At 42.1% G+C, this 18,603-nt stretch overlaps 1 protein-coding gene across 1 annotated transcript in view; it reads left to right on the forward strand.

Annotated features, from left to right (window-relative positions):
- Nucleotides 1-18,603, forward strand: part of FRMD3 (FERM domain containing 3) — a 530,236-nt gene that overhangs the window by 234,174 nt on the left and 277,459 nt on the right. The window lies entirely within an intron of this gene.

The raw sequence follows: 18,603 nt of genomic DNA on the forward strand, positions 1-18,603 counted from the left end.
CGTTAAACAAAGCAGAGCAAAGGTGGTATGACCACATTAGTGAAAACCAGATGTCAAATGGGTGAGAGTGTGAAGAAAAGATGGCTGAGAACTAAATCCAGCAGATGGAACACAGCAATAATAGCATTCCCAGGACCGTGAGTTGGCTCGCAAAGATAGTGAATGCAGACCAGCTGAACCCTGCAGAGCATCCAACATTTGTAATAATCCTAGCCTACCTGCTTGCTCCTCCCCTGGAGGCCAGGAGTGTGGTGTGCGGCCCTGAGCAGGGAGTCCTGCCGCATGCAGACTGTGGATGGGTAGCCTCTGTGACCTATAACTGAGGTTGGGCCTGGTGGTCTGCGGCCTGCATAAACGAGTGCTGCAGCGAGGCCCACTGGGCTGTGCCTTGAGGAGGTGCATGACTGATGCCAGCTGGCCTTGAAGTCTACCCTAGCTGATGGGATTGAAAAGGTGTGGGTGTGCTCCCTATCAGTGACCTGTGGTGCGTCCCCTTTTCTCCCTCTACTTCTGTCCTGGAGTGCATTGATGAGTGCTGTGTCTGTGCCCGCAGAGCTGCTTCCCGGGAGGGCACTCATTCAGCGCTGTCCGGCCTTGACATCTGAACCAGCACACAGGATAAATGAGGTGCATTCTACTGTGTGAGTCTTTATGAGGTCTGGCATACAGAGCTTTCGGACTGTGCTGTGGATACGCCCCAGAGCTGCGTGTGGTGATGTGGCAGGAGGTGGGAACTCCCTTTACTTCTTTCTAATTCTTTCAGCAGGCCATCTCATTGCTCCTTTTGGGATGAAAAGCAACCTGGAGTTGCTTTTAGGAAATGTGAACTACCTCTCATATGAAGGGGGACACGGATTAGCTGATATTAAAATGTATTATTGGACTTGCCAACTCATATTGGTTAATGATTGGTTATTCGCTGATCATATCTAATTGAGTGTCTGCTCTGACCTGGAATGTATAGATAGGCATTGTATTCTTAATTTGGTACACAACCTGATAATATGCTAGAACCTTCCTTCTGCTACTAAAACAGTGCATTCATGTTGGTGTTCTGCTCTCAAGTGGATTGGGTGGAAGGGAGTCCTGCTCGCCAAAACCCTGTGGTGGTGTGGCAACTGGGATAAGCACACTGGGCCTAATTCACAAAGGGCCTCGCAGTCACAGCAAAGGCCCTAAAATCACAGCGGGGGTCCCACACTCATGATGGGACCTCTGTACTGCAGTTTCCCATTGCAGAGATCCTGCCATGAGTGCAGGATCCCTGCCACCAATGCGGGGCTTCCGCCATAACTGTGGAGGCACTTTGCGAATTAGGCCCATTGTCAATTTGCTGGGATTCTGTCCCTGGGATCTCATAAGAATTTTAAAGCTCAGGGATGTCTGAGCTGGGGACAACATTCTATCATTTGCCTCCTTAACTGACAGCTAGGACCTTCATAAGACACAATTTTACTGTTACCTACAACTACCTAATGCCCTGGAGCCTTATGCACCCAATCTCAAAACTTTAACTGAGTGTAGCCCATTGAAGCCCAAACTCAGGATTACACAACGTGGCAGGAAGGGAATTTTTACTATCCACAGTACATTGGTCAACAACACCCAGACCTCCTTTCACAACTCAGAAAGAGATGAATGCTGGAATTTGTCCCCTTGGATGATGCTGATTGTGCCAAAGCAAAGATGGCCTCCAGTATCCTAGCAGTGTTCATATGCCTGAGGCTTATACAATTTAAGTATTTCCACCAGATGTATTACAGAATACAACCATGCATTGACCCTAACTATTTACAATGTAAAGTGTTCTTAGGCACCTTCCACTACACAATATGGACCTGCCCTTTTATACAACCTACTGGGCCCAGGTGAATGATATTCTGACCCAGACTGTACATTCGCCTGTCACACCTGATCTTAAAATGGCACCCCTGGGTCTCATGGATGAGAGGGGTGGAAACCATGACACAAGATTATTTGTTGCACTGAGTTTACTGATGGCTAGGTGGGACGTTGCACACCACTGGGTTTTGGACAGGTTCCCCACCATCAAAGAGTGGACTGAAAATATGGACAATTGTGCAAAGGCTGAAGAGCATGTACAGAACTCAAAGGGTTGTCCCAGAAATACCATAAGATTTGGGACTAATGGTGGGACGTTCCAGATTGGTGGACAATTAACTGTACCTGGTACATATTTATTGTAATTGGGAGTTTTGGAACTTATTTCTGATTTTATTTACTCTGGGCTAATCACTGTATATTGTCTGTAACTGAAAATAATTAAAAAGAGCTGGAAAAAAGAATGCCATTCTTACCATCCAGCTGAGAAAATACAAGGAACTGGGCTGAAATTGAATGGGGCTGAATTGGTTTAATCTTTTATTTTTAAACACAGATCAATGGTAACACCATTATCTTGCAATAATAATTACGTGGAGGGGTAAATACCTGGAAATAATAGTGAATTTCAAAGACATCACAAAGAGTGCTGAGCATATGCTGAGTGAGGAAAGTAAGGAGGGTCAATTGTTGGCAGAGGAAGAAAAGGTGTTTGTGATCCAGAGAAATTTAAGGTCCTTTTTGCAGGATTTAGAGTCAAACTGAATAAACTCCAAATCTCCGTATCACATAGACAGGCCCACAATTGGTGAATGTCTGCCAGGGAAGGTTCCCAAAGGTGAAGCTGAGTGTTTTCAGCATGCTGGGTGGCAGAGTTCCTGGTATAAACAAAAACATTTCCCAGATACTTCATGTTGATCATCTTTGAACTTGAGAGCAATTTTGGTACACCTGACAACTCACAGAGGGGCACCAGGAGAAAGCCACTGGGAAAGCCACTGGGATGAATTTAATTGTTTTAAATAAGTAATATGTTAACCAATCCAAGATGCGATCCGCCACTTCTAAGCAAAGGTTATGCAGTAGATAAAGCAGTGCCATGAAAGAGTACATCAGAAATGGATGCAATCAGCTAGTTCTAAGCACTTTAAGGACAGTTATCATTTGATTGATATTTGGCACAAACTCGCACTTCCTCATTTAGTGAAGCCCATTTCACACTTGTCATGGAGAAATAAGATTGCAAAAGGCCATTTGATAAATGATCTCTCAATGAGTCTAATGGTTGTACTACAGTTAAATCAATCTTATTTTAATGTTCATATTCTGAAAATCTAAGCATTTGAATCCCAAATCCAGCATACGTTTAGTAGCAAGCTGCACTTGTAGAGCATGTTTAGTAGTAGTCTGTCAAGACACTTCCTGCATTAATTATAAAGCAGTCATGATGCTTATAGGGACCTTTACATGGAAGACCATGTGTCGGATCCGAGTAGGTTCCTACACTAACGTCCTATGGTGGCAACAGTCTCCTTCTATTTTGTGTACTTTTCTATGAAACAGCAAGCGGGGAGTGCCCAGTGGTTTTAGACAGCAGCATCACACACTTTCTCTTAGGATAGTGTCTATGATCGAGAAATCTAGAGATGGCAAATATAGTGATGGTGATAATTCTCACTGGTTTCTGCTATGAAAAGAAGCTTCTGGACTCTGGATCCTTGACTTGGAAACATCTCAATAGAGATGTTAAGAACGAAGCCAATTTGATGACATTCTAGAAGAGAGCTTTCCTGTACAAATAGCTTAATCACTGTTGAGTTCCACTAAATGAAGTATGACCAGTTTCTGAGATGATTAGGTTCATGAAAGATGCTATTCGAATAACCTTCACTGTCTGTGCACTTTTAATAAACACTTACTGTACTTCTACAACCCCAAAATCGAACTGAAAGTCTTAACTCTATTCGAGTCGCTGGAGGAAGCAGAAATCAACAGGAACACTGTGTTCTGGTTGGGGGGCAGAATATCTTAATGTCCAGCAACATGAAGGGATGGCAATAGAAATCGTTTGCTAACTAGAAGCCAGTAAAAGATGATGAAACTCGAAGTGTGGATAAACCAGATTTACTTGTGTAGTAGGGTGAAAAAAACACTAACGTCCAAGGGAGTTGGAAAGGGTTAAAAAATGCTCTATTATATCTTATGGCACTTGTAATAAGACAGACAAGATTAGCCTTGAAGGACACTGCTCTGAAGTTTCCCATTCTCATTGCCTTCTTCTCCATCTGCTCTCAACTACCCCACAACCTTTCATCCCATTTCTGGTTGTTTTCATTTATGGGGAAAGAGCGATTGTGACCGCGGAGACAACGAGCCAGCAATAACAGTGTTACTGTTGTTGTTGATCAAACACATACATTGTTTTATCAACGTGTTATTGGGACAGTAGTTGTGTAGCAACGATGCCTGAGATTCGAATGCACGCAAGGAAAATGGCAGAAGTTTAACGTTAGCCCAAGCAGACCCTGTGGCGGGGGTGTTCCCGAGCTCTAGGGTACCCCATCAGCGCAGTACATTGAGTGGGTCTGTGGGGTGTAAGGTGGTGGGCGGGAGGAGGTGGGACCACCCCTTCATTGACTTTGCAGGAGGTCCCCCTCAAGTTTTGTTACACCATTGCAAAATCGGGCCTCCAACCGTGTTTGGGTACTGCAGAACCAATATCATTATGGTGCGGAGGGACCCTCATACCCGCAGTCATTTGAATTGCTAATAGACAGGAAAATCTCTGAAGACTTTTCTGCTTACTGCATCAATATGATGTGTTTTCCACCGTATGCAAATCATACTTTCTTTCACATTCATTTCACTTGAGCTTGTTGAATATTAATAGACATCCAGCGTTTTTGCAAAGCCGCATTCTTCTAATTAGCACACAGAGACACAAACATGTTTCAAGATGGAAATGCCATTTTTGATGGTTATTCACTAAAATGAAGGCGTCTTTTCTATATAAGATAGAAATGTTTTTTCTAGGATGGATTTACCGAATGTAATTTGGCTCTTACTACACTAAAAAGGTGATGGGAATCCGCAAGCCAAATTTTATTTATGACACATTAGGAATGAATTGATATGAACACTTTTACTGTGTAGAACACTATCACACTATCATAGGTAGTTAGTTTGTATATTTTTCGCTGCTTGTCCTGGCGTTTCATCTGTGCGGTTTTGTTTGCCCTACATGATCAAGTTTGTCATTTTTCACTCGAGCATAGCGGCGCGCAAGCGCTGCTTTTCCGACCTGTTGTTATGTATCTGGGCTTTTAACCACGCCCACCGCACTCCCATCACTATCACTCGTTCATAGGCATGTTTTTCTCTTTCATCTCTTGCCCTTTCTCCTTTGTATGTTTTCTTTTACGTTAGAGAGTACTTTTATGTTTTTTTGCAATTTTAAAGTATTTGGGAGTGTCTTTTTAGTATTAAATGTTTTCTTCGTTATTGCTTTCTATTCAGGAGTTATACAATGGCCCAGTACTCTTTTATGGGTTTGAGAGGTACATTTAAGTTGTAAAATAAATGAACACGGGGAGGGTGTAACATGGAAAAGATTAGCACAATGAAAATGTTTTTTTCACAGTCAGTTCGTTAGATATTTGGTGTGAGGATTAATTTGGTGTAGGCGCTTGCCACAATCATTACTAATTAAGAGTGGGACACAATGTGGTATCCTAGTGTCTGCTAGAATTGCTAAGAAGTGTCACCCAGTGTGTCAATGCAATACTTAAACTATCCTCTGAGGAACGTGAAACCACTACAACATACATAGAAAGCACCGAAAGGCCAAAATGCCCAAAGCCGGCGTATATCTGAAGATTTTGAAAATATACATATTTTTTTTTATTTTTCTTCTAGTCTCCTGCAGGTTTTAAAGTGTCTGACCACAATAAATACCATGTTCGTCACATTTATGCTGCGGCCATTTCGATAAGAGTCCGATGAGATGTCATATTGTCAAAGAGGCTTTGACTTTACACAGCAGGTATATTTAGGCATTGAATCCCATACAGTCACAAACAAGAGAGCTGACCAAGATATGGAACACTGGACTAAATAGGAGAACCAAAGAACAAGGTGGTATGGTCATCCAATGCAAGGGAGCTTGTAAAATGTTTACAGTGGGGGTGCTGGCCGTTGTCCTCGGCTCACTCCAGTCAAATTAATTAAAAAAACATACCAGTATAGCTGCATCAGCGGGTGCTTGCAGCAAAAGGGTTAAGCCCATTTCACAGGTGTGAGCATGTGAAGGGATGGGGAAGGATTTCACAGAGGTCTGTGACAGATTAGAACTCCGTTGTGCATTTTGGAGCATAGATTCCTAAACAGATGGGTAGATGTCTGCACTTATGGTGGTCTATTCAAACGGCACCATTCTGGATGCAAATAAACTAACCGATCAAAGCATAGAGACGCCCAATCAAAATCGCTTGTCATTAATTTTAATGGTTTGAAAGGGACCTTGTAAATTAATTTATCACCATTTTTAACAGTGCCAAATATAGTATAATTCTGCAGCTCAGATGAATTATGCGTGCCCCCCAGAAACCTGTTCCCAAGTTATGCTCTTCCAAACATATGATGCCAAGATAAATATTAGGGACCATGATATACTGTGTATGGTATATATCCACATCCTCTTGTATGCTGTACTCAAGTACTGTGCATCCACTAGCAATAATCACCAACATGCTAATGCAGTGGTTCCCAACCTGTGGTCTGGGGACCACAGGTGGTCCTCGAAGCCTCTTCAAGGGACCCGTGGCTGCTCAGAAAATTAACTAATATTAACACATTAATAAAGTGTACAAAGATCAAGAGGCTAAATGTACAAACAAACATTTTAAAACGTACTGTAGCTGTCAAGGAGTTTGAAATTGGGGGCTAAACATTTAATTATTATCCTCAGATTGATTCATGGGGGCAGTACAGGTGCATTAAACAGAATATAGCATGGGCGATGTGTGGCTTTATTTTTTTAGTTTATTTGTTTGCAAATTAAATGCATTGTGTTATAATTTGGTTATGTGCTTGATGGAATGCTTGTTTTTGTGTATTTTTATGCATTGCTTTTCAGTTCAAATCAACTACAATTTTTAGGCCTGGGTCCCCCAGCTTCCAGTAATGACTCAATACGGGGTCTCTGGATTCTAATAATAATTCAGTGGGGGTCCCGGGTTCCAGTAATGATAAAATGGGGTCCACAGAAGTCAAAAGGTTGGGAATCACTGTGCTGATGCATTTTTGAGTAATACCACTCAGAATATCATTGCATTGGAATTGGACAATAGGCCAGATGAACCATTGTTCCATTTGCAAAAAGTGGCCACTAACTGTTTACTATTTGTGAATAAAATTAGATTTTGCAAAACCAACTTATGTACTAATAGGTGAGTCCAAGCAATTATAAATTGGAAGGGGTTGCAAAACACCTACCTAATTAATGTTCACTGGCAGGTACCAATTTAGGACTGACTCATTGGCTGCACTCACAAGGATGCTGTTCTTTGCGAGTTAGCACACCATCCTTCCTGTGGTTACATTAAAAAATGGAAACCGTTTTTTCTAAGCAGCTCCAGATCCTTGAAGGAACCAGTGTTGCTTTAAAAAAATCGTTTTAGGGGAACTTCAGGTGGATTAGGGAGTGGACATCTGGAGCACTCCCTGCTCCCTCTGAGTCTGCCACTCTGATTCCAAAGTGGGAATCAGTTACCAACTCCTTTGGAGAGTGCTTAACTGGTCAATGGTTGTGACTGGTATTGTGTTTGCAGACCACTTATCTATTAAAAAATGAATTGCGTATGAAAATTGTATGGGACGTAAAGCCCTTTATACAAGTCAGTAAATCTTTTTAAAAATATAAAATGGGTTTTGTACTTTTGAAATTTCCCTTTTGCTGTTGCACACCCAGTGAATTTGTGAATCACAGGGTTTGCAACTGTAAAATGACTTAGTACATCTGGGCTAATGTTCTCTAATGTGTTGGACCCTAACCATACATACAGAATATGGGGCCACAGAATATTTGACAGCAGGAGAAAGCCCTCATCCGCACTTCAAACAATTGCATGACACTTCCAACACACATCTCAACAGGCATTCTCAGCTATCAGAGATAATTTGGGCTATCATTAAAGACAGGACAATTATGGAAAGGTTCTACCTATTTGTTTAATTAATATATAGGCACACAAAATGCGTGCACTTTGTGGTTGGTGACCACATAGTGTGATATTCCTCTCCTTTGCTGTCCAGCCTGTAAGCCACACCTGGATCAATGTTCTTAATACCCAACCACAGGCATAACTCCTCTCTAAACACCAATAGTCTCTTATAGCTGTATGCAAAATAATACCAAAAGGCAATAAAAGCTCTCTTAACTCTCCAGAGTCGCTTAGAGTGTTCTTCTTCCTGAAAAAATGCAACTCTGCTTTTTATAATACAAAGGGTCACTCGGTGATTTCTGCAACACCAAAACTCTCTCTAAATTCATTGTCCCTAAATGATGGTGTGAGATGAGGCGCTATAGGTTGATGACAACACACAGGATTGACTAATTCAAGCAAAACCACATATATCTAACTGATCCAACCTATGAATGACACTTATGGCAAACAACAGCCTATGGGGGCTAATCGATTGACCTTCTCTGTGCATTAATGTATCATCAAAGGATGTGACAGTCAGATAAAGCTGTCCATACCAGGCCTAAAATTGAAAAGGATTGGGTCTATTGACTTAGGCCTAAAATGGGGAATAACAGGTGATAACACTATCAGCCAATCTCATGCGATTATCACCCCTGGTGATACGAGTGATGTTTTCATAAAAGGGGAAGACAGATTTTTTTTTTAAACTGATTATTCAACAATTGTTCTAATCTGCACATTAATATCAAGAACATTCTAATGGGCTTAGGCCCTGAATACGAGTATGGGTAGTATTTATCGCACATGGTAAGTAATAAAACCACATATTATGTTATTTATGGAGTGCAATAAATACCACCTACTACAATTTGTTTGCGAATAACATGCAGACCTTGGTTTTTAACACACCAAAATCTGCATGATATGGTAAATACTATATGGTTTCCCCTGTTAAATTTCGGCAGGTTGAGTTATTTAAAGCATCCCATAACTATTGGATGCATTAAATACCTAACAACTCAGAATTCCAACCTGTGCATAAACAGGGGTTCACATGTTGGACTGAACCTCCTAGCTCGTTATCAGGCCCATCATTTCTTACTTTCCCATCCTAGAAGATTAGACAGTTGGGTCCTAATGTAGCTTTCAACATATGACCAAAAATCCTTGGTTTTCGGCAAATAATTGTAACTATTTGGGACAGATTTATCAACACTTTGCACGTTAATAGCAACAAAAAGCGCAGTGGTAATAAGCTGTTGACTCTCCGGTGTAAAACTGTATCTGTGCTGGAAAATAGCCTGTAAATTAACACTAATAGCGCTTTGCGCTTTGGCTATCACTAATGGTTTTTGACACAAAACCACATCTACTATAGAGAGCACTTTGTGTCAAAAAATAATGCTCCTTCGAAGCAGGCATTAAGTTGATTAATTTCTCTTAACTGTTCAAAAATGTGCATGTTTGTTGCACTGTACAGCACATTCCAATGTATGAAGTGTTTTAAGCTTTGTCTGAGCATTGTATCTTGAAATGGAAGGATACCCTTCTAGTATAAATACTATGTTAGACATCACATGTACATCTTTGCACTATGGTGTAAAGTTGTGTGCATGGCACTAGTTAGCCTAATAGTATGCCAGCACTTGGGAAGAGAGTTGCAGGCCATATCATATTACCTATGGCTCTGTATTGGTCTCTTTCAAAACGTAGCACAGAAACCTTGTGCTCTGTATTGCATCAGAAATTGGTAATTGTGCTCTGTAGCATTTCAAACTGTACATTCAGGTAACGTTCAAATGGGTAGTGTAAGGCATTACTGTACTGCTAGTTTTGCCCATATTGTGTGCTTCCAGCTGTCCTATTCCCTTTACATTGTAGTTTCTGTCTTCGATTTCAACCACCTCTACAAACACTCTGATTATGTACGGCACCTTGTGATGCTCCTGCTGCAATAGCACCATTTTCTTTAATAAATAAAATAAATAATGTACCTTAAGAGGATATACATTGAAAAGAATGTGGACTTTTCAAGCCAAAAATGCAGAATCAATTGGCTAACCTCCTTTTTGAGCTACTTGGACATAACAAGGTTCCAGAGACATTTCTCTGCAACTGCCCAACTGACCAGTGCCAAACGGACCTGCCCTGAACCCTGCTGTTGGCCTCTTTTGGAGTCAGTCGTAACCCCACGTAGTGGCCTGTAGGTCCTGGACTCTTGGCTGGTGTTAGAGTGTACTTCCCCTCACGCCAAACTGAAAGAAGTGGGACTTGGACACTTTTTGCCAAGTTTCTGCCTGGAGAATCATCAGAGACCTGGACTGCTGTTGAAGCTGCATCCTTTGGTGCTGAATGCTCCATCAGCCTCAACTTGGTGGTTCGCCCTGTTGAAGGAGATCTGAATTCCAGAAAGGTTTTTAAATTCAAATGTAGAGCGCTTCATCAGGACAGACGCTCAGCAGCAATCTGCAGATATTTCGCTTGCTAAGAGATTTCCAGCATTGATGAATGCACCGTGACCCCACTTTTCAGCAACCTGCTGCCATACAGTCCCGCTTTGAATCCAGCTTACCCCACTGACAACACTTCAACAACCACTTTTTCTCTATAATAGTTTTTAAGTCAGAAGCTGGTCCCTGTATCCGTTATGCGCTCATCACGGTTGGCTTTAATGTTTCACTTTAAGAGGTCTAGGGCGACCAGATAACTGCTGTTGACGCAAAGTCCTTTTTGGCTCTATTATTTAATCAAAATGTACAAATTCATATCTCTGGTTTTACTCATTTCATTTTTGTTGTTTTGGTGTCATTTTATTCATTATAATGTACCCTGTTTTCTAAATTGATTTGGGGTTTATCTTCTGTTGCCATTTATTACTGTTGAAGTACTGCATAAACTGCTTTGTGATAGGCTACCAGAGAGCTAAGCACCGGTTTATCAAATTACTTCAGTGGTTCACCCTGAAAAGAAAGAAATGTGATTATTATTTCAGGTGAAAACTCACCACCCTCAACTAATACGTCAATTTCTTCCACTTATGTTTTGTCAAGCCACATATCTAATAGGCATTTTTAGACTGAAATAACATGTTTGAATATTGCAGTTTGCAACTGTTAGAAATTGTGTTCCTGGTTGGCTAGGATATGCACCTCAGCCAGGAAGAACCCGCTACCCTAGTCATGGCAAGTAAGTTACACAGCAAAGATAACCTGTGCCCAGTTCTTGGTAGATGGTGCAGAGCAGTCAGGCTTATCCCCAAAGGTCATGTGTACAGGGTTTGCTCAAGACACTCACGCCAGTGACACAATAATACACCACAAAAGAGACTCCACACAGGGTTATATAAAAATATATATATTATATCTTGGATATAGACCAATGGAAATTATTCCTAGGTACTTTTCATACTATGCTGTCACCCTTAGGGTGCTAATTATCCCAAACAATGCAACACAATAGACAGTTATCATATCAGAGGGAACAGATTATGACCAGACAGGCACATAAATCATTGCGTTAGTGCAGTGGTTCCCAACCTTTTGACTCCTGAGGACCCCCAATGAATTATTACTGGAAGCCGGGGACCCCCAGCAATTTGTACGATTTAATTTTCAAACATTAAAACAGTAATTCGCAAAAAATATAACCAGTACACACCAAACAAATACTCAAATTCCTAAACATAAAATTCTTTTATATTGAAAAAATATGCAAAAATCGAAACATCTTATTGGGAAGGTTGATGCTGCATCTCGGCAACTACCTTTTCAATGTTTGGTTTTATTTAGGAAAGGTGAATCCTCAAGTCAGATTCTACATTTCCGGAGCGATTTCTGTTTTTATTTTTTAGGTATGCAAGATCTGAGATAGCCTTTTCACATAAATAAGTGGAGGGGGAAGGAAGTAAACCATAAGAGCCCCTCATCTCTCCCTAGCCTCTCTGTCACATGTACTTCATTTGTTTTATAGCACCTCTCATACCACTGTAGGGTGTCAGGGCACTTTACAGGGGACTACAAGATGTAGGATTCACATGTCATCCACACTGGTAGGCATTTTCTAAGAGTGCTTGGTCTGGAGAAGCACAAACGTAGGATTCAGAACACAACACAGTGATTAGCGATGACATTAGCACAGTGCCTAATTTGTAACTAAAAACGTGCCGGTGCCCAAAGCCCTGCTCTTTAACACGTGGCTGATGCAATTAAATGTGGGTACACGGAATACTGAGGCAGCATAATCCTAAACCATCTCGGGCTTCTTCAATCCATATAAAGCCACTCCCAGCGCTTCAGCTCATTCTAGCAGCTTTCTACTTTCTCCCTTTGTGATGCTTTTTCATTCTTCCCTTCCTCCGTCTTTCCCATGTGTGTCTTTTGCTCACAGCAAATGCTTGAGGCAGAAGAATAAGCCCCGGCCCTGAAAAATAAGTGCCGGTGCTCAGCACCGGAAACAACAAGCACAAATTAAGCACTGCGTTAGCAATAAGAATGTATTTCTACACAAGCAAACCTTTTTAGCAGCATAAGACAAATGAAAGACTAGGAAAAAAACAACTTTCTAATTTGTACCATGCGGTTTGCATACAGCTCTTTAATGGCAGTTCACAGCTCACTGTGCTAGATTATGATTATGAACTGCATAGTAACAAAAGAATCTCTGTGACAAAAGCAGTTACCAACTGTGCCATGCACATAAAATACTGTTTTTTGCATGATACACATTCTTTGCAGCAGGCATATTAACCATCTGCGCTACCTTTGAGTCAAAACTGCACTGCACAAAACTCCCACCTCTCTCCAGCAGATACATTAATCACTTGAGTTAGCTTGACGCTTTTATTTTTGCAGTACAAGGAGCTTTTCAGTGCATTTAAAACTGCTCAACAAAGGAAGTAATAAATATGAAAACACGCACACACGTGTTTGTCAGAGGCCCCAGCTGGAGAAGTGCCTTCCTCCCAGCCCAGGCCTGTGGACCCCCTGGGAAAGTGTCAGGGACCCCTGGGGGTCCGCGGACCACAGGTTGGGAACCACTGCGTTAGTGTATACAAGGTGTGAAAACTATGCCTGGCATACAACCATTGTGGTGAGTCTCCATACGTTAGTGTTGCAAGAAAACATCAGGTCAAAACAACATGAGCCATACGCATTGTGGGAGTAAAATAATTACCCCAAGGTGGTACTTATCAATCTGAATAGTGCAATAAATACCATTGACATGCGGCCTATTATCAAGACTGGCGCTCTCCTCGTAAAGCAAACACAACGCAAAACATTATTATAACATATGACGCATGATACTGGTGTTAGCAATGCAAGTATCTGAGGTATTCTCCCCGGCAGTGTAGGAACCTGAGGCTACTGGCACACCTGTGCCTTTTTGCAGGAAATATGGTAAAAATCTAGCTTGTCATGGAGGTGACCCCACTCCTTGCTTGGGGGTCACTGTAATTATCCTTCAAACCTTAGTGGACAATGCCCCCCAGGCCCTCCCTCAGGTACAGAACAGAGGGGGGCTAAAACAAAAGAGTGAGGTTACTAACTGCATTCTTGTGTTGTTGCAGGGCAGCTACCCCCAGAAACAGTACATCCTCTAGTATTGCTGCAGTCCCTGGAGGCGTGAGGAAGACTGGGGAGCAATAGGTGTGGAGCCTGGGCTGCCAGTGTCTCACCCATTCTGGGTCCCGAGCTACGCAGTCTCCCTATGCTCTGAGAGAAGGGCTGCACTCGTGCAGCATGGAGTTCGATGCGTTGATCCACCTGGCGGGGCCCATCAAAGGAGGATTCTTACGGGGCGGCTGTCGCCTGAACCTTGGGAAGATAGAGGAGGCCGTTCTAGTTGTCTCAGCCATATTGTCAGGATCAAGGTGGCTCTCCTACTTGTGTCTGCATGGTGGGTGCAATGCAGGTCACCACAAAGACCGGCCGGCCCTAGAAGGTTTTCTGACTTTGAATGCTCAAAAAGAGCATCATTTGGGCCAGGGCAGTGCCAGACCTTGGCAAGGCACTTGTCCTGGTGTCACCAAAGTTTCAGCGCTCACCATCCGCTATAGTCACACAAATAAACTTTCCAGATACAGTGTTCTCCCCGCATTGGCTGAGGAAACAAAGCACCATACACAGCGCCCCCCATTTGCTGGTTGTTAAGAGCACGAGCGAAATACACTGGGGAAAGGCCACCAACCCTAGGGGGGCAAGCTAATAAGCCCCTGGAGGGCACTAGGCACAGAGCAGGGGGCGGCAGCCAGGCAGGCCAGCACACAACAAGGCAAGAAGCTCAATGGGCCGTTCCTCCCGGTGGCACCCCAGTGTCTAGGGACCCCAAAGTCAGGGAGCAGCTGACAGCAGGGCAACAAGCAGAAAAACATTCCAGTGAGTCCTGTGACCTACCCAGCATCAGCAGGTAGCAGGGCAACAACAGAAGAGCAGTCGAGATGAGTCCTTTAGTAGCTCAGCAGTCTTTCTAGCCGAGGTTCAGTTCCAGTTCCCAAACGCGCTCTGAAAATTACGGGGCCAGAGCCCCTGTACATATACTCAAAAATGTCTTTGAAGAAAGGGATGACTTCAAAGGAACTCTTTCAAGTGGAACGCAACCCCTTTTTCAAACAAGCCCTGTCTCCAGACATCAGTAGGAAGTAATCAGCCCATTGTGTGAGGACAGAACACAGCCTATTGAAATGTAAGGTGTAAACGACCTTCACTCTCCCCAGCCCAGGGTGACCATCAGTATGCAGATGCCTCTTCTGTCACACCCAGCCCCTCCTATATGATAGCTGTCTGGAAAGTATGCACCAAGTGTAGCTGTCACTCTGCCCTAAACTTGGATTTGAGTCAGGCTGCAAAGCACTAGAGTCATAAGGACAGACAAAGGCCCATTTTCTAAAAGTGGCATTTCTAAAATAGTAATGTAAAATCCATCTACACCAGTCAGAAGGCTTTTCTCACTACTATTCCAAACATTCTAAACATGCCCACACTACTCTTTACAGATCAGAAATTACTACTTAAAATTATATAAGGGAATTCCCAATGCTAACCTATGAGGGGAGCAGCCCTCAGAGTAGTACGAAACAAAAAGGCTGTTTGTCACAAGTAGTTTGACTTGCCAAGTCAGTGTGGCAGTAAACTGTGAATGCAGGCACTGCAGTGATAGGCTTGAGTCAAGTTTGCAAGGCTACTTCTGTAGGTGGTGCAATCAGCGCTGCAGGCCCACTAGTAGCATTTAATTTACAGGCCCTGGGTATATGGTATATCACTTTACAAGGGACTTACAGGTAAATTAAATAAGCCAAACAGGTGTAAGCCATTATACCACGTTTTAGGGGGAGAACACATGCACTTTAGCACTGATTAGCAGTGGTAAAGTGTGCAGAGCCCCAAACCAGGCAAAAAGAGGGTCAGAAAAATAGGGGGATCAAAGGCAAAAAGGGCCTATTCCTACAGTAACTAACCTTTGCTATCTCATTAAATTACATGCAACTTTTGACTCCGCTGTTTGCATGAAAAATCCATTTATGTCCATTATTCATTTACAATTACTGCACATTTTCTGGGGATGCTGCAGCCCTTGCTACAACCATACCTCCATACTGTAACAATGCCAATAAAAATTTGTGAATGTGCCCCCAACACATAATAGTAAGCAAAGCATCTGGGATTAATATTTGCTTTTATATAAATTAAAATGTCCTTTTAAAGTTAGGAATGCTCCACAATGTCCTCCATTTCTTTAAAACACCCCATTAACTGAGGCTGACCGAAGCCCTGGTGATGCGCTCCTTTTACATCTTCAACTTATTCAGCATATTGCTTCCAAAAAACTCTCTGACAGGCTGTGAAGCCTGCTTAACAATGCAGCCAAAATGTACCTGAATTTGAGGAAATGTGATCATGTGAAGCCAGGCATGAAAACTCTTCACTACCTCCTCGCAGAGTCAAGAGTGAAATTAAATACACTCTTCACTGTACATAAGTCTTACTTGAACATAGGATCACATGAGAAAACCTTTATTAAAACATACCTTCAAGGAGGAGAATTGACCTAACGACCAGAGCTGCCAACTTTAAAACTGGGGGACCAGGTACCTGTGAATCTGAGCAAATCACTAAAGGCCTGATTTATATGTTGGCAAAAGGACACACTATTGCAATGGTGGCAAACTGAAGTATGTAAATGGCAGAGACTACTCAGTCTCCCCCACTTACATTCCCCTGCTGACGGCACTACAGAGTAAGGGCCGTTGGAGGTTGACCATATATTTGCCCACCTGATTTAGAATGAGCAGACGCATAACCAGTTTTTACTTTTACTAACTGCAAGCACATGGTGGTATGTAAAAGTAAAAACTTTTCAAAGGCTCCCATGTCATAGGTAACACTGCCATTTTGTTCTTTCCAAAAACAAAATCCTGCTTTGAAATTTTATTTTTGAATATTAAAAAAATTGTGAAAGCGTGCTGTGCAGAGCCGTCATGTTGATGGAGCCGCATGGCACACTTTCAATGCATTTACAGGAACCGCTCTGACAGTGGCTCTTGCAAAAGCGAGATACATCCGCTGGGCCAGCGGACATCTCTAAATGTAGCATTTGGAGTACCCTCACCATGACAGGAGTAAAGTACTCTGCCATGGTGACGGTACTAACACTATCAACCAACATTTAAATCAGGGTTTCTGTTCCTGTGCCTAAAAAGATCTAAACTTGTGTAACGTAATCTGGTGCTCGTGTAAAGTGCTCCATTTCATTTGGGTTCAGTTAGCTCTATATGTAAATTTAAAAACCTAAAAGAAAATGCCAGCCAGGAGCCCAGTATTGGCTTCTTCATGTATGGTGCGAGTCCCAGATAGTGGAATATTTAAGACCATGTCTGACGGTATAACTTTGTTTTCTATTCTCTCTAAAGTGTCACGAAGGTGTCAGATCTATGCAAAGTTACACATAAGAAATAAATTGGACTAAGGCTCACAATAGAGCCATCCACAGTAATTAATATTCACTCAACATCATTAAAACAAACAAAGGGCTTGATGGGGGTGGAGAATATTACCCTCTAAAAATTAGTGGAAATGCAATGTCCTCCTTTTACTCCACAGAATAGCTCGACATGTAGATTTTGAACATAACACACATTGTAATGTGCCTTGGCGTTGCATTACTCCCCCCAGTTTCCCATAAAATTCTCATAGAATTTAGCAGACACTGATAAGCCACAGCTGTTTTCACTGAGTCTAGGACCAAGTCTAGGATATGGAGAAATCTTGCTGAAGTGCGCTGCATAGGAAGACGAAGGACTTGATTGCCTGAATAGAAGAGGCTCTACCGTGATGTAGAGGAAAGAGTAAGCCCCAGCTGGCAATGGCCCATAGTATGTAACTAGAGATTTTAAAGGACATGCGATCTCTGTAAAGTAGCTTAAATTATTGATAATACTCCAATGTTTTCCTGATGAGAGCACCTTACTGTATTAGCTTTATAAAATTGCTAGGGGACATATATAGGCCCTTTCTGATGTTTGCACTTTGCTTACTTTTGACTTTTGTTACTTTACTTACATACAAATTAAGACCTATTTATTAAAGGCGTAATAGCTCTTACAGAACTCTGATTTTTTAAATGTGGTTACCGGTTCTAATTATACCTGATTTCATCACCCACTGCCGCTTTCTGTGGTAAGCCTTGACTTCTTGGCTTTGCTAGTCTTGAAAAGTGAAGTGCACAACGGAGTCACACAGTTTCCTATGTGGTGTTTTATAGTATCAGAGGCCTTGGGACACCAGTGTGCAACAATTCTCACCAGTGGCCACTGACCTCTCTAGCACCCGGCACCCAGGTGTTACATCTTGGTGCAGAAGAAGTCCAACTTTCATCGAATTCAAACAAATACCTTTACACTTATACTGAAAACAAAACCTAACCTTTTTTGGGAGGAACTATCTTCTGTAATTTATTTGTATAACAAACATAGTTAGATAAATATTTACTTAATAGTCTTTTCTTTGGAGTGTGATACATTTGCTTCACACTACGTTGCAAAATATAAACATTAGTCTAATTCCTGACCCCATTCAGTTCAAGGTCCTGTAGCACCTTACTTTCTGACTAAATGTATGAGTTTTTAGCATCCGTCTTTAGTTTATCCTCATTTTAGATTTGCACGAGCCTTAGAAAAAGAAGTGCATTACCTTGAAAAATATCTCTGCACCTATAGGCAAAGTGAAAACCTCATTCTAAAAACCAAGCCCCCATCCCCTTCCCTACCTGCCTTCCACCAGCAGAAATGCTTTAACATCTTGCCTGTCATAACCTGAGAAACCCATAGCCGTGGACAATGTGCTATGGGTTTCTATGGTTATACTTACTGCAAGCATCCTCCCATTACATTTTGTATATAGTTCCCTAAGAGGTCAGGTATATGCCCAGACATGGACCCCTTACTCACTGTGCCACTAGAAGAAAGGCTGGATTGTTTCCATTGGAGCAGCACTAAGACTGATCTGCATATGACTGGGAGTAATCTGAGGTGGCAGGGTGGGTTTAAGATCTATGGGTTGGA

The sequence above is a fragment of the Pleurodeles waltl genome, chromosome 1_1, assembly GCF_031143425.1.
Source record: "Pleurodeles waltl isolate 20211129_DDA chromosome 1_1, aPleWal1.hap1.20221129, whole genome shotgun sequence".
Taxonomy (NCBI): Eukaryota; Metazoa; Chordata; class Amphibia; order Caudata; family Salamandridae; genus Pleurodeles; species Pleurodeles waltl.